The sequence below is a fragment of the Hemitrygon akajei genome, chromosome 29 (genome assembly GCF_048418815.1).
Source record: "Hemitrygon akajei chromosome 29, sHemAka1.3, whole genome shotgun sequence".
NCBI classification, from domain to species: domain Eukaryota; kingdom Metazoa; phylum Chordata; class Chondrichthyes; order Myliobatiformes; family Dasyatidae; genus Hemitrygon; species Hemitrygon akajei.
In genome coordinates, this window is record NC_133152.1 from 39,806,798 (window position 1) to 39,822,800 (window position 16,003).

Below are 16,003 nucleotides of genomic sequence, written 5' to 3' on the forward strand. Positions count from 1 at the left end.
CAGCTGTTTTTCAGACCAAACGTCAGAATGGCGAAGAAATGTGATCTAAGTGACCTTGAAAGTGGAATAATTGTTGGTGTCCAGCAGCTCCGTGGGCAAAATTGCCTTGTTAATGAGAGAGGACAGAGGAGAATGGCCAGACTGGTTCAAGCTGACAGGAAGGTGACAGTAACTCAGATAACCACACGTTACAACAGTGGTGTGCAGAAGAGCATCTCTGAATGGACAACATATCAAACTTTGAACTGGATGGGTTACAGCAGCAAACATACACTTAGTGTCCACTTTATTAGGTACAGGAGGTACTGAGAGTAAAAATCATGTTTTTTTTAAATTTTAGATTTCCACAATCTGCAGTTCTTTTTACTCCTTCTTTTGCTTTCACCATATTCCCACACCTTCTCCCAACACCACTCACCTACTGATGCACCATCAATAACTCTCGGAGACGTGAGACGAGATATAGGCTTTTATTGGCTAAAAGAAAGAACAAGCAGCAATTGACCACCACACTGCATCCTGGAGACTGAGGGCAGGGCTCAGGCCTCAATCGCCTTTATACAGGGGTCCGTGGGAGGAGCCACAGGAGCATTCAGCAGGGGGCGTGTCCAGACAGGTATATGTAGTTCACCACACCCACACACTAGGGGACATTTGCAGCGACCTGTTAAGCTAGCAGCCCACACGTGCAGGGATTTGGAATGCAACTGGAGAACCAACAGGAAGCCCACACTGTCACAGGGAGGGTGAGCGGACTCCGCAGGGACAGCAGCAGAGGTCAGGATCAAGCCCGGGTCTCCCTGCTATGAGGCAGGGGCTACACCAGCTGTGCCACGAGAAAAATTGGCTTTAATACTTACTGAAATACAATGAAGAGAACACAAAACCCAAAATATTAAGCAAGAGGTACGATCTTTAGTTCCCTGCTTCTGTCTAACGAACAATGTTTTTTATTGTTTGTCTCACACCACCAGGGTCAGGAACAGTTGTTATCCTCCAACCATCAGGCTCCTGAGCCAATGTGGATACGTTCACTCACCTTAACTCTGAGCTGACTCTACAACCTATGGACTCACTTTCAAGGACTCATGTACCATTGGAAAGGGTGCAGAGGAGATTTACCAGGATGCTGCCTGGTTTAGAGAGTATGGATTATGATCAGAGATTAAGGGAGCTAGGGCTTTACTCTTTGGAGAGAAGGAGGATGAGAGGAGACATGATAGAGGTGAACAAGATATTAAGAGGAATAGACAGAGTAGACAGCCAGCGCCTCTTCCCCAGGGCACCACTGCTCAGTACAAGAGGACATGGCTTTAAGGTAAGGGGAGGGAAGTTCAAGGGGGATATTAGAGGAAGGTTTTTCACTCAGAGAGTGGTTGGTGCGTGGAATGCACTGCCTGAGTCAGTGGTGGAGGCAGATACACTAGTGAAATTTAAGAGACTACTAGACAGGTATATGCAGGAATTTAAGGTGGAGGGCTATATGGGAGGCAGGGTTTAAGGGTCTGCACAACATTGTGGGCCGAATGGCCTGTACTGTGCTGTATCGTTCTTTCTTTCTTTCTTTCTTTCTCAGATTATTTATTTCCTTTTTCAAAAATTTGCACATTTTGTCTTTTTTTTGCACGTTGGTTATTTGACAGCCTTTCTGTGTAGATTTTCATAGATTCCATTGCATTCCTCTGTTCTACTGTGAATGCCTACAAGAAAATGAATCTCGTGGCATACAATGACATACCTTGGCAATACTTTCCCGCCGCTGCCTGTGAGGAGTTTGCACGTTCTCCCCGTGACCGTGTGGGTTTCCTGCAGGTGCTCCGGTTTCCACAGTCCAGAGATATACCGGCCGGTAGCTTAATTGGTCATTGTAAAATGTCCGGTGCTTATGCTAGGATTAAATCGGGGGATTGCTGGGCAGCACGGCTTAAAGGGCCAGAGGGGCCTATTCCGAACTGTATCTCAATAAATCAATAAGTTAAATTTGAACCTTTGAACTTTTGATATTAGCGGGCTTGTCGGGTGCTGGTCGCCCGGTGACCAGTCACAAAGCAGGATGTACTGTCCTACAGTGGGTCCCAGGCACCCAATATAAATGGGTTAATCCCTTCCTGGTTAATTAGCAGGCATGTCATAGCAACTGCCTGAACATTTATCGGTTAATAACATGGACTGTAATTTCTATCTTCAAATGGAACCAAGGCAGAGCAAAGTGCACCACTACCTATCAGTGATGTAATATAGATGAGAGTCGAGGAACAGAAACCATTAGTCTAATGAGTTAATAATGTCCAAACAGGCCCCCCACAATGGGTGTATGACATCTGCTAAACATGGGGTCTCATAACATTATTTTCTGCCATTTGTAGACCGAATCACATCATGACTCTTTCATTAATTTCACTTGAATGCAGTATAACTACAACACAAAATGACAACGCTAAATAATGCAGGAGGCTCTCATTTATCCATAATGGATTCATTATACCTTTACTGTTTACGCTGGTATAATTTACAGTTACTGCAGCTTATTAGTGGCACAAAGTTACATGACACCAATATTTTGATTTAATTCTGATACATTATGATGAAAGTGATTGTTTTTTGCTGCAAGGAGACAGAATACAATCTTCACTGCGTTTAGACTTGCATTACTCGCAGGTCCTCCGTGGGCACAGATTCCTCTGCAGTCATCACTCATACGCAGTGCCCTGACGCGCAGCGGCTGCAGAAAATGGTGGCAAGGTCAGGCCGCATCTGCGGGAAGAGAAAGAGACTGAATGCTTTAGGCTGTACGCTCTCGGGATTACTCCAGCCCTCTTCCTACAGGCAACACCTGACCTCTTGAACGTTTCCCGAATTTCCATTTCGGATATCCCATCTGCATCTTCTCATGTGTCCACTACAGCGTTGCCCGTGGCTACAGGTGAAACATCAAAGCCTAATTACTTTGTCAGTCCACACCTTCCCCACCCCCCCCCCCCCAAAAATCTCCTCACGTCTGATTGCATCCAGGTCAATGGAATTGGCTGCGCGAGAATCAGGTCCACCAATGGCCGACACCTTCTCCTGTTTCTAACGGCGACGATCAGTCTTTCCGGTGGAGGCATTCCCACCATCCAGGTCATGCTCTCTCCTCGCTGCTGCCATTGGGAAGGAGGCACAAGAGCCTTTGGTTCCACACCCCCAGGTTCAAGAACAATTACCCTTCAAGCGTCAGGCTCCTGAACCAACTTCTCTCAGCACAGCACAGAGCACAGCCCATGGACTCACTTGCAAAGATTCTACAAATCAGTATTTATTTATTCAACTATCTATCTATTTTTTATTTGTTTATTTTGTATTTTCACGGATTGTCTCTTTTGCTCATTGGTTTTTTCATTGATTCCATTGAATTTTTGTTCTACTGTGAATGCCTGCAAGAAAATGAGTCTTAGGGTTGTATGTGTACTTTGCTAATAATTTACTTCGAACTTTGATATTCACCCTGCCATCAGATGACCACTATACTGAGTTCATAAGCATATATTTAAGGCAAATTAGAGTGATTCTGGGACTGCAAGTTGGTCAAGGATATTGAAAGTCAAAGTAAATTTATTATTAAAGCACATATTTATTACGCAATATGTTTTGAGATTCATTTTCTTGCAGTCAATTACAGGAAAATAAAGGAATGCAATAGAATTTATGAAAATCTATACAACAGCAAAGATTGACAAACAAACAAATGGTGCAAATAAAAATATAACATTGAGAACGTGAGCGTAGAGTCCTTGAAAGTGAGAGTTAGGCTGTGGAATCCGTTTATCTACGCTGGTTCGGGAGGTAATAACGGCTTCTGGACTGGGAAGGTCAGATCGGACACGACCTTATGGAATGTTGAAGCAGACCTACACATTTGTCTGGCCAACTCCTGTGCCGATTTCTTAATTTAATTATTAAACGCTGGCCAGACTTTATAAAGGTTTTCAATTTGAACAAGTACAGCACCCTCCATTGTGAAAGGAGAAATGTTTAAGGGGAACAAGGGGAACTCAGGGGCTGGTAAGAGTGTGGAACGAGCTGCCAGTGTAATGGTAGATGTGGGTTTGATTTCAACATTTAAGAGAAATTTGGATAGGTACCTGGATGGGAGGGTTACTGGGGAGCTATGGTCTGGATGCAGGTAGTTGGGACTAGGCAGATTAATGATTCGGTACGCACTAGATGGGCCAAAGGGTCTATTTTTGTGCTATAGTGTTCTATGTCTCTATGACTCTCCAGTGACCAACATGGAAAAGTCTATGTTCAGCTAGGAACCACGTGGACACCCTGTGGTAGGCAGCAGTCTTGGGAACTGAGGTGACTGTGTGTAATGAGTCCTTGGGGTGTAGGGAGCTGGAGAGTGTTGGACTCCGAGGCTCCTAGAGCAACTGAATTTGTTACTTCTTGTCTTAACGACAATTGTTAATCCCTGGGACTTTCTATTTAATCTTGCTAAGTTTATGAGGGGTGATAGATAAGTTCGTGGCCTAAAGAAGAAGGAGTCAATTTTAGAAAACCTAGCACATTTATTTTTCCTGCATTTACACACTTAGTCCAGCGGTCGTGGAGCATACGGATCCCTTCTTTGTAGAAGTCGGCATCTTTGACCTCCAGAAGTGGTCCGCAGCAGGGGTGATTGATAAGTTTGTGGCCTAAGGTAGAAGGAGATGAGTTATTAACTTCAAACTTTCTGCATTTTCACTCACTGCACGTGCATGTAACGAGAGCTGTATAACTCATCTCCTTCTGCCTCAAGCCACGAGCTTATCAATCACCCCTGCTGTGGAGCACCTGGAGGTCCAAGTTGCTCTCACTACATACACGTGCAGTTCAACTCTTTGAGTGAAAGTGCAGAAAATTTGAAGTTAATAACTCATCTCCTTCTACCTTGGGCCACAAACTTATCAATCACCCCTGCTGTGGACCACTTCGACAAAGAAGGGATCCGTACGCTCCACGACCGCTGGGCTAAGTGTGTAAGTGTAGGAGGGGACTATGTTGAAAAATAAATGTGCTAGGTTTTCTAAAATTGACTCCTTCTACCTTAGACCACGACCTTATCAATCACCCCTCGTATTTCAACAGGCACGGGCTTCCTGCATTCTGCAATTCTTTAGTGCTCATTTCAGGGTCTGAGCTTTGAGAATGTTACATCTCACCAAGTCACTTGATGTGCTGGTCAGAGCTCTTTTGAACAAACCCTGGCCCCTGTCTCCGCGTGGCAGTCTGTTTTTGGATCCTGTCACTGCCAGCGGACTCCTTGACACTGCACGAGCTGCTGGGGTACATGGAAAACATCCATCTTCCTACTGGGGAAGTTGAGGGCTCGGTGTCTGTGAACCCACAAGCCAGCTGCAGGCCGCAGACCAAAGGCGGCCTATGCTGGGCTTAGAGGACTGTGGCTGGGCCGGAGGGAGAGGGGGAGGAAAGGGGCTTGTTGATGTACTGCTTTGTTATGTTCTGTGCTGCTCTCTAAGCACGGTGAGCATGTTAGATTTCTGCTGGAACGCCTGGTAGAGGTGTACAAGATGATAAGAGGCATGGATGGAATGGACAGCCAGAGGTTTTCTCCTCAGAGCTCATATGAGGGGTCCTAAGATAAAGATGATTGGAGGAAAGCACAGGGGGGATGGCAGAGGTGTGATTTTACACAGAGAGTGGTGGGTGTGTGAAACCCGCGGCCAGGGTGGTGGTAAAGGCAGATACGTGAGGGATATATAAAATACTCTTAGAAAGGCATGTGGATGAGAGAAAAATGGAGGGCTGTGTGGGAGGGAAGGGTTAAAACAATGGCGGGCTGTGTGGGAGGGAAGTGTTAGAACAATGGAGGGCTGTGTGGGAAGCAAGGGTTAAAACAATGGCGGGCTGTGTGTGAGGGAAGGGTTAGAACAATGGAGGGCTGTGTGTGAGGGAAGGGTTAGAACAATGGAGGGTTGTGTGTGAGGGAAGGGTTAGAACAATGGAGGACTGTGTGTGAGGGAAGGGTAAGAACAATGGAGGGCTCTGTGAGGGAAGGTTTAGAACAATGTAGGGCTGAGTGTGAGGAAAGGGTTAGAACAATGGAGGGCTGTGTGTGAGGGAAGGGTTAGAACAATGGAGGGTTGTGTGTGAGGGAAGGGTTAGAACAATGGAGGGCTGTGTGGGAGGGAAGGGTTAGAACAATGGAGGGCTCTGTGTGAGGGAAGGGTTAGAACAATGGAGGGCTGTGTGTGAGGGAAGGGTTAGAACAATGGAGGGTTGTGTGGGGGGGAAGGGTTAGAACAATGGAGGGTTGTGTGTGAGGGAAGGGTTAGAACAATGGAGGGTTGTGTGTGAGGGAAGGGTTAGAACAATGGAGGGCTGTGTGTGAGGGAAGGGTTAGAACAATGGAGGGTTGCGTGGGAGGGAAGGGTTAGAACAATGGAGGGCTGTGTGTGAGGGAAGGGTTAAACAATGGAGGGTTGCGTGGGAGGGAAGGATTAGAACAATGGAGGGCTGTGTGTGAGGGAAGGGTTAGAACAATGGAGGGCTGTGTGTGAGGGAAGGGTTAGAACAATGGAGGACTGTGTGTGAGGGAAGGGTTAGAACAATGGAGGGTTGTGTGTGAGGGAAGGGTTAGAACAATGGAGGGCTGTGTGTGAGGGAAGGGTTAGAACAATGGAGGGTTGTGCGTGAGGGAAGGGTTAGAACAATGGAGGAATGTGTGTGAGGGAAGGGTTAGAACAATGGAGGGTTGTGTGTGAGGGAAGGGTTAGAACAATGGAGGGTTGTGTGTGAGGGAAGGGTTAGAACAATGGAGGGCTGTGTGTGAGGGAAGGGTTAGAACAATGGAGGGCTGTGTGTGAGGGAAGGGTTAGAACAATGGAGGACTGTGTGTGAGGGAATGATTAGAACAATGGAGGGTTGTGTCGGAGGGAAGGGTTAGAACAATGGAGGACTGTGTGTGAGGGAAGGGTTAGAACAATGGAGGGTTGTGTGTGAGGGAATGATTAGAACAATGGAGGGCTGTGTGTGAGGGAAGGGTTAGAACAATGGAGGACTGTGTGTGAGGGAAGGGTTAGAACAATGGAGGGTTGTGTGTGAGGGAATGATTAGAACAATGGAGGGTTGTGTGTGAGGGAATGATTAGAACAATGGAGGGTTGTGTGTGAGGGAAGGGTTAGAACGATGGAGGGCTGTGTGTGAGGGAAGGGTTAGAACAATGGAGGGTTGTGTGTGAGGGAAGGGTTAGAACAATGGAGGGCTGTGTGTGAGGGAAGGGTTAGAACAATGGAGGGTTGCGTGGGAGGGAAGGGTTAGAACAATGGAGGGCTGTGTGTGAGGGAAGGGTTAAACAATGGAGGGTTGCGTGGGAGGGAAGGATTAGAACAATGGAGGGCTGTGTGTGAGGGAAGGGTTAGAACAATGGAGGGCTGTGTGTGAGGGAAGGGTTAGAACAATGGAGGACTGTGTGTGAGGGAAGGGTTAGAACAATGGAGGGTTGTGTGTGAGGGAAGGGTTAGAACAATGGAGGGCTGTGTGTGAGGGAAGGGTTAGAACAATGGAGGGCTGTGTGTGAGGGAAGGGTCAGAACAATGGAGGACTGTGTGTGAGGGAATGATTAGAACAATAGAGGGTTGTGTGGGAGGGAAGGGTTAGAACAATGGAGGACTGTGTGTGAGGGAAGTGTTAGAACAATGGAGGACTGTGTGTGAGGGAAGGGTTAGAACAATGGAGGGTTGTGTGTGAGGGAAGGGTTAGAACAATGGAGGGTTGTGTGTTAGGGAAGGGTTAGAACAATGGAGGGTTGTGTGTGAGGGAAGGGTTAGAACAATGGAGGGCTGTGTGGGAGGGAAGGGTTAGAACAATGGAGGGCTGTGTGTGAGGGAAGGGTTAGAACAATGGAGGGTTGTGTGTGAGGGAAGGGTTAGAACAATGGAGGGCTGTGTGTGAGGGAAGGGTTAGAACAATGGAGGGCTGTGTGTGAGGGAAGGGTTAGAACAATGGAGGGTTGTGCGTGAGGGAAGGGTTAGAACAATGGAGGAATGTGTGTGAGGGAAGGGTTAGAACAATGGAGGGTTGTGTGTGAGGGAAGGGTTAGAACAATGGAGGGTTGTGTGTGAGGGAAGGGTTAGAACAATGGAGGGCTGTGTGTGAGGGAAGGGTTAGAACAATGGAGGGCTGTGTGTGAGGGAAGGGTTAGAACAATGGAGGACTGTGTGTGAGGGAATGATTAGAACAATGGAGGGTTGTGTCGGAGGGAAGGGTTAGAACAATGGAGGGTTGTGTGTGAGGGAATGATTAGAACAATGGAGGGCTGTGTGTGAGGGAAGGGTTAGAACAATGGAGGACTGTGTGTGAGGGAAGGGTTAGAACAATGGAGGGTTGTGTGTGAGGGAATGATTAGAACAATGGAGGGTTGTGTGTGAGGGAATGATTAGAACAATGGAGGGTTGTGTGTGAGGGAAGGGTTAGAACGATGGAGGGCTGTGTGTGAGGGAAGGGTTAGAACAATGGAGGGTTGTGTGTGAGGGAAGGGTTAGAACAATGGAGGGCTGTGTGTGAGGGAAGGGTTAGAACAATGGAGGGTTGCGTGGGAGGGAAGGGTTAGAACAATGGAGGGCTGTGTGTGAGGGAAGGGTTAAACAATGGAGGGTTGCGTGGGAGGGAAGGATTAGAACAATGGAGGGCTGTGTGTGAGGGAAGGGTTAGAACAATGGAGGGCTGTGTGTGAGGGAAGGGTTAGAACAATGGAGGACTGTGTGTGAGGGAAGGGTTAGAACAATGGAGGGTTGTGTGTGAGGGAATGGTTAGAACAATGGAGGGCTGTGTGTGAGGGAAGGGTTAGAACAATGGAGGGCTGTGTGTGAGGGAAGGGTTAGAACAATGGAGGACTGTGTGTGAGGGAATGATTAGAACAATGGAGGGTTGTGTGGGAGGGAAGGGTTAGAACAATGGAGGACTGTGTGTGAGGGAAGTGTTAGAACAATGGAGGACTGTGTGTGAGGGAAGGGTTAGAACAATGGAGGGTTGTGTGTGAGGGAAGGGTTAGAACAATGGAGGGTTGTGTGTGAGGGAAGGGTTAGAACAATGGAGGATTGTGTGGGAGGGAAGGGTTAGAACAATGGAGGGTTGTGTGGGAGGGAAGGGTTAGAACAATGGAGGGTTGTGTGTGAGGGAAGGGTTAGAACAATGGAGGGCTGTGTGTGAGGGAAGGTTTAGAACAATGGAGGGTTGTGTGTGAGGGAAGGGTTAGAACAATGGAGAGCTGTGTGGGAGGGAAGGGTTAGAAAAATGGAGGGCTGTGTGTGAGGGAAGGGTTAGAACAATGGAGGGTTGTGTGTTAGGGAAGGGTTAGAACAATGGAGGGTTGTGTGTGAGGGAAGGGTTAGAACAATGGAGGGCTGTGTGGGAGGGAAGGGTTAGAACAATGGAGGGCTGTGTGTGAGGGAAGGGTTAGAACAATGGAGGGTTGTGTGTGAGGGAAGGGTTAGAACAATGGAGGGCTGTGTGTGAGGGAAGGGTTAGAACAATGGAGGGCTGTGTGTGAGGGAAGGGTTAGAACAATGGAGGGTTGTGCGTGAGGGAAGGGTTAGAACAATGGAGGACTGTGTGTGAGGGAAGGGTTAGAACAATGGAGGGCTGTGTGTGAGGGAAGGGTTAGAACAATGGAGGGTTGTGTGTGAGGGAATGATTAGAACAATGGAGGGCTGTGTTTGAGGGAAGGGTTAGAACAATGGAGGACTGTGTGTGAGGGAAGGGTTAGAACAATGGAGGGTTGTGTGTGAGGGAATGATTAGAATAATGGAAGGCTGTGTGTGAGGGAAGGGTTAGAACAATGGAGGACTGTGTGTGAGGGAATGATTAGAACAATGGAGGGTTGTGTGTGAGGGAATGATTAGAACAATGGAGAGTTGTGTGTGAGGGAAGGGTTAGAACGATGGAGGGCTGTGTGTGAGGGAAGGGTTAGAACAATGGAGGGTTGTGTGTGAGGGAAGGGTTAGAACAATGGAGGGCTGTGTGTGAGGGAAGGGTTAGAACAATGTAGGGTTGCGTGGGAGGGAAGGGTTAGAACAATGGAGGGCTGTGTGTGAGGGAAGGGTTAGAACAATGGAGGGTTGCGTGGGAGGGAAGGATTAGAACAATGGAGGGCTGTGTGTGAGGGAAGGGTTAGAACAATGGAGGGCTGTGTGTGAGGGAAGGGTTAGAACAATGGAGGACTGTGTGTGAGGGAAGGGTTAGAACAATGGAGGGTTGTGTGTGAGGGAAGGGTTAGAACAATGGAGGGCTGTGTGTGAGGGAAGGGTTAGAACAATGGAGGGCTGTGTGTGAGGGAAGGGTTAGAACAATGGAGGGTTGTGTGTGAGGGAAGGGTTAGAACAATGGAGGATTGTGTGGGAGGGAAGGGTTAGAACAATGGAGGGTTGTGTGGGAGGGAAGGGTTAGAACAATGGAGGACTGTGTGTGAGGGAAGGGTTAGAACAATGGAGGGTTGTGTGTGAGGGAAGGGTTAGAACAATGGAGGGTTGTGTGGGAGGGAAGGGTTAGAACAATGGAGGACTGTGTGTGAGGGAAGGATTAGAACAATGGAGGGTTGTGTGTGAATGAAGGGTTAGAACAATGGAGGGTTGTGTGTGAGGGAAGGTTTAGAACAATGGAGGACTGTGTGTGAGGGAAGGGTTAGAACAATGGAGGGCTGTGTGGGAGGGAAGGGTTAGAACAATGGAGGGCTGTGTGTGAGGGAAGGGTTAGAACAATGGAGGGTTGTGTGGGAGGGAAGGGTTAGAACAATGGAGGACTGTGTGGGAGGGAAGGTTTAGAACAATGGAGGGCTGTGTGTGAGGGAAGGGTTTAGAACAATGGAGGGTTGTGTGGGAGGGAAGGGTTAGAACAATGGAGGACTGTGTGGGAGGGAAGGTTTAGAACAATGGAGGGCTGTGTGTGAGGGAAGGGTTTAGAACAATGGAGGGCTGTGTGTGAGGGAAGGGTTAGAACAATGGAGGGTTGTGTGGGAGGGAAGGGTTAGAACAATGGAGGACTGTGTGGGAGGGAAGGGTTAGAACAATGGAGGGTTGTGTGTGAGGGAAGGGTTAGAACAATGGAGGGCTGTGTGTGAGGGAAGGGTTAGAACAATGGAGGACTGTGTGTGAGGGAAGGGTTAGAACAATGGAGGGTTGTGTGGGAGGGAAGGGTTAGAACAATGGAGGACTGTGTGTGAGGGAAGCGTTAGAACAATGGAGGGTTGTGTGGGAGGGAAGGGTTAGAACAATGGAGGGTTGTGTGTGAGGGAAGGGTTAGAACAATGGAGGGCTGTGTGTGAGGGAAGGGTTAGAACAATGGAGGGTTGTGTGTGCGGGAAGGGTTAGAACAATGGAGGGTTGTGTGGGAGGGAAGGGTTAGAACAATGGAGGACTGTGTGTGAGGGAAGGGTTAGAACAATGGAGGACTGTGTGGGAGGGAAGGGTTAGAACAATGGAGGGCTGTGTGTGAGGGAAGGGTTAGAACAATGGAGGGCTGTGTGTGAGGGAAGGGTTAGAACAATGGAGGGTTGTGTGTGAGGGAATGGTTAGAACAATGGAGGATTGTGTGGGAGGGAAGGGTTAGAACAATGGAGGACTGTGTGTGAGGGAAGGGTTAGAACAATGGAGGACTGTGTGGGAGGGAAGGGTTAGAACAATGGAGGACTGTGTGTGAGGGAAGGGTTAGAACAATGGAGGACTGTGTGTGAGGGAAGGGTTAGAACAATGGAGGACTGTGTGTGAGGGAAGGGTTAGAACAATGGAGGGTTGTGTGTGAGGGAAGGGTTAGAACAATGGAGGGTTGTGTGTGAGGGAAGGGTTAGAACAATGGAGGACTGTGTGTGAGGTTAGGGTTAGAACAATGGAGGGTTGTGTGTGAGGGAAGGGTTAGAACAATGGAGTGTTGTGTGTGAGGGAAGGGTTAGAACAATGGAGGACTGTGTGTGAGGGAAGGGTTAGAACAATGGAGGGTTGTGTGTGAGGGAAGGGTTAGAACAATGGAGGACTGTGTGGGAGGGAAGTGTTAGAACAATGGAGGGTTGTGTGTGAGGGAAGGGTTAGAACAATGGAGGACTGTGTGTGAGGGAAGGGTTAGAACAATGGAGGGTTGTGTGGGAGGGAAGGGTTAGAACAATGGAGGGCTGTGTGTGAGGGAAGGGTTAGAACAATGGAGGGTTGTGTGTGAGGGAAGGGTTAGAGAGATTGTAGAGGAGGTTAAAAGGCCAGCAGGACAGCATGATCCGAAGAGCCAATCCTGTGCTGCAGATGCGTTTTTGTTCAGGTGGCGTGTTTGAGAACTGACTTTACCTGAACGATTATTTCACTCTCCTCTGCTCGTGACATCCATTTTCCTTGCCAAAATAAATCTATTATCTAAGAAATATGGACTGAAATCTTTCAACAGCAGCAATGACATATGATACTTTGAGCCTTTCACACGTGTATGAGTGAGCAGACTTTAATATCCTGGAGAAATGACATCAGACAGGCTGAACAGTTACAGTCACCCTCCACCCCACTATAATAAGATCACAGTCTTACCGTCATAGCAAGCCGTTGCACCTAAGACCGAGAATGAAAGCTAGTTTATGTCATCCGAACAGTGAAATTGTGGACTGGCAGTGGGTATCACTATTAAGTATTTAAATGGATGAATTCCTTCAGAAATGACAGCTGTTTGCCTGCTCATTAAACTTTGCTGATCTGTAAATTGTCACTTTGCAAAGAAGAGAATGACAGGAACTTCAAGATAGTGTTATTCATCCTAAAACAACCCAGGCACCATTCTGCATGAATTTGGGTACCATTTCTTGCAGCGTGATTCCTCTCTGATCATCCACACGGCGTAAAAGCAGTATTTCAAGGAAAGGGCTTAACATTGTCCCAGCTTCAGTTGCTAGTCTACCTCTGATGCCCAGGCATTACTTTGAGAATTGTACGCAGTTTTCAATATCTTGCTACTGGAGAGAATGCAAAGCAGATTTATAAGAACTTGTATTGCAAAGAAGATCTACAAGAACATCTAAGGGAAGTCTACATTAGTAGATGGATGGAGGGCTATGTTGTAGGTGCAGGTTAATGGTGTGATGGATGTTCACCTACCAGGGCAAAATGTTTATTGCTAAACTCAACTTTCTAGCACAGCTGTATGACCTTTACAAAGGGTCAACATTGTTGGTGAGGAGGTTAAACTTTTAATAAAAATTCTTGGCTTAGCTTTTTGTTGTAAACAGCAACAAAAAAAAACAATTGCCAGCTTTTAAATTGCAAGGAGCAATCAGTTTGAAGTTGGAGGTATAGCTTTGCAAAGTGAAGTGACCTGGAAACTTGTCTCCATTGGCCAAACACAACACAATGGGGTCATGTTACTTACCACATCAAACATGGTTACAAGTTGGGATGTTTGTGTACAATGGAGAGTCAGCCTTAATTTGGACGTTTGGGATCTCTGTTGCCAGAAGCTTTTAAGACCGTCCTTTTGAGTTACTTAGGTCCCAGCAAGGGTATCTGGAAAACATCACATGAAGATGATGTCAGCTAGTAGAAAACAGTATAAATACCATCACAGTTCGGGGATCGTTAGGTATGACGAGAAGAGCAACAGGAAGATAGGGTGACGGAAGGAAGAACTGGAATTCTTTCTCCAACATTTGGTTTATGGAAGTGTGTCTTTCCCAGACACACGAGTGAAGATGGTGGAAAGCAACAAAGCTTGGCCAGATTTTCCATCAAATTGAGGTGCTGGGCCAAATGGAAAAGGTCAGGGTGTTGGGGCCTGAGGCGAGGAACGGGCCGGTTCAGAGCACTGCTCCACATCTTGGCTCTGTGCTGAACTATGGGACTCTCTTTGTGGACTTCAGTTCCAAATGCTATTCGCTGGCTTGCGGTTATCGTTTGCCCAATGTGCATTCTTTTCCCTGCACACTGGGCGATCGTGGTCTTCTTTTCTTTATGGGTCCTTTTATACTTCTATGGGCATGATGTGTTTTTAACCTCTGCACGTTGGCTGTTTGACAGTCTTCTCATTTAATTTGGTCTTTTGAGTTCCCTTGTTTCATGACTGTCTGTTAGGAGACCGATCCCAAGGTTGTGTAATGTGTACATACTTTGATAATAAATGTCCATTTGGGAATCTGCTGGAATACCAGCGGTGATCTACGTTGTCAAGGCTTTATTAATGACGCATGTATGATTGTATTTCTGAAAGTAGTCAGCATGAATCAATCAGATAAGCCTTGCAGAATATGGCACAAATTCCAAATGTCAAAACACCACAGCCCTTCACCCTAAACTCCCTTTCATCCAATTTTGAACTCAGCCAGCTCCATCATGGGCACTAGCCTCCCCGTTATTGAGGACATCTTCAAAAAGTGATGCCTCAAAAAGGCAATATCCATCATTAAGTACCCCCATCACTACGAACATGCCTCCTTCTCATTGCTACCATCAAAGAAGAAGTACAGGAGCCTGAAGGCACATGAATTGCAATGTACTGCTGCTGCAGAACGACAAATTTCATGACATACACCAGTGAATTAAACCTGATTCTGATTCCGACATATACAATGGATACCTTTGGGGATTCCCAACCAGTGGCTCACCTCCCCTTCGGTTACAGGTAGGGGTCCATGGCCTACAAAAGTTTGGGAACCCATGCTTGAGGTAAACAGTGATAGTCTGTAGAGATGAATGTGTTCTTAATGTCATACTTCATAACATTTTGTCAGCCCAGTTTAATGCCTGGGAATTAGTTATCCTGATTGTGGATACGACCTGCTATCAATATATCAAACACTCTGCTTTATTTCACCAAGGATTATGGTCCTGTTGTCTGAGCATTGAAGAGGCTTCACAGTGGAGCAGCAAATTATAAACACAAGAGATTCTCCTCTCCATGGATGCTGCCTGACCTGCTGAGTTTCTCCGGGAATTTGTGTGTGTGTTTCTCTTGATTTCCAGCATCTCCTGTGTTTATGATTTGCAGCTCTGCTGCAATGTCCGTTCAAGGTACAGTATGTCTACCCTGAAGTTTAGCTTTCCTCTTTGACCCTCTCTCACTGAGGTCTCAGCTGCTCTCCTGCTCTTTGACAATGTGCTCACCTAGACTCCTTTCCCTCCCCCACCTTCTTATCCCGCTTCCTTCCCCCTTCCTTCCCAGTACAGTCTCGACCCAAAATGTCAACTGATTATTCCTCTCCATACATTCTGCCTGACCTGCGGAGTTCCTCCTGCGTTTTACGTGTGTTCACTGTGCAAGACACCTACAGTATGCCAGAAATACGAGAGTGTCAGGACTGAAGTGAAGGTACTAAGAAGACGATGCTTGGGAAGCTGAAAAGTCTGAAGGTAGGTGAATGTGATGGACTACACCCAGGGTTCTGAAAGAGGTAGCTGACATTAGTAATGATATTTCAAAAGTCACTTGATTGTGGAATGGTTCCAAAGGACTGGAAAATTGTAAATGCCACTCCACTCTTTAAGAATTGAGGGAAGCAAATGACAGGAAACTACAAGCCAGTTAGCCTGACTTCAGTGGTTGGGAAGGTATTGGAGTCCATTTTTAAGGATGAGGTTTCGGGGTACATGAAAAAGTAGGCCAAGATCAGCATGGTTTCCTTAAGGAGAAGTCTTACTGAACAAATCTGTTGGATTTCATCGAGGAAATAACAGGCAGGATAGACAAAGGAGAGTCAATGGATGTGGAGCATCACCCTTGTACCCTATGTCAGTAAGAAGAAAGAAAAGATTGTGGGCATCAGGAAGGGCAAGTCAGTACTCACTGAGGGTTCAGTAGTGGAAAAGGTGAGCAATCTCAAATTCCTGGTGTCTGAGATCTATCCTGGGCCCAACATATTGATGCAATTACAAAGAAGGCACGACAGTGGCTATATTTCATTAGGCGTGTACCTTGAAGAGCATTCTAACCGGTTGCTTCGCCACATGGTATGAAAGGGTGACTGACTGCACAGGATTGGGAAAAGCTGCAGGAAGTTGTGAACCCAGCC

At 47.1% G+C, this 16,003-nt stretch overlaps 1 long non-coding RNA gene across 1 annotated transcript in view; it reads right to left on the reverse strand.

Annotated features, from left to right (window-relative positions):
• Nucleotides 1-2,498: 2,498 nt before the first annotated feature.
• The window catches only part of LOC140718191 (uncharacterized), a 34,878-nt gene continuing 21,373 nt past the window's right edge, over nt 2,499-16,003 (reverse strand). The window contains exons 2-3 of the long non-coding RNA XR_012096641.1: nt 13,372-13,505; nt 2,499-2,754 (exon numbers count right to left, since the gene is read on the reverse strand). This is a non-coding gene — a long non-coding RNA (uncharacterized lncRNA). The remainder of the gene's footprint in view (nt 2,755-13,371; nt 13,506-16,003) is intronic.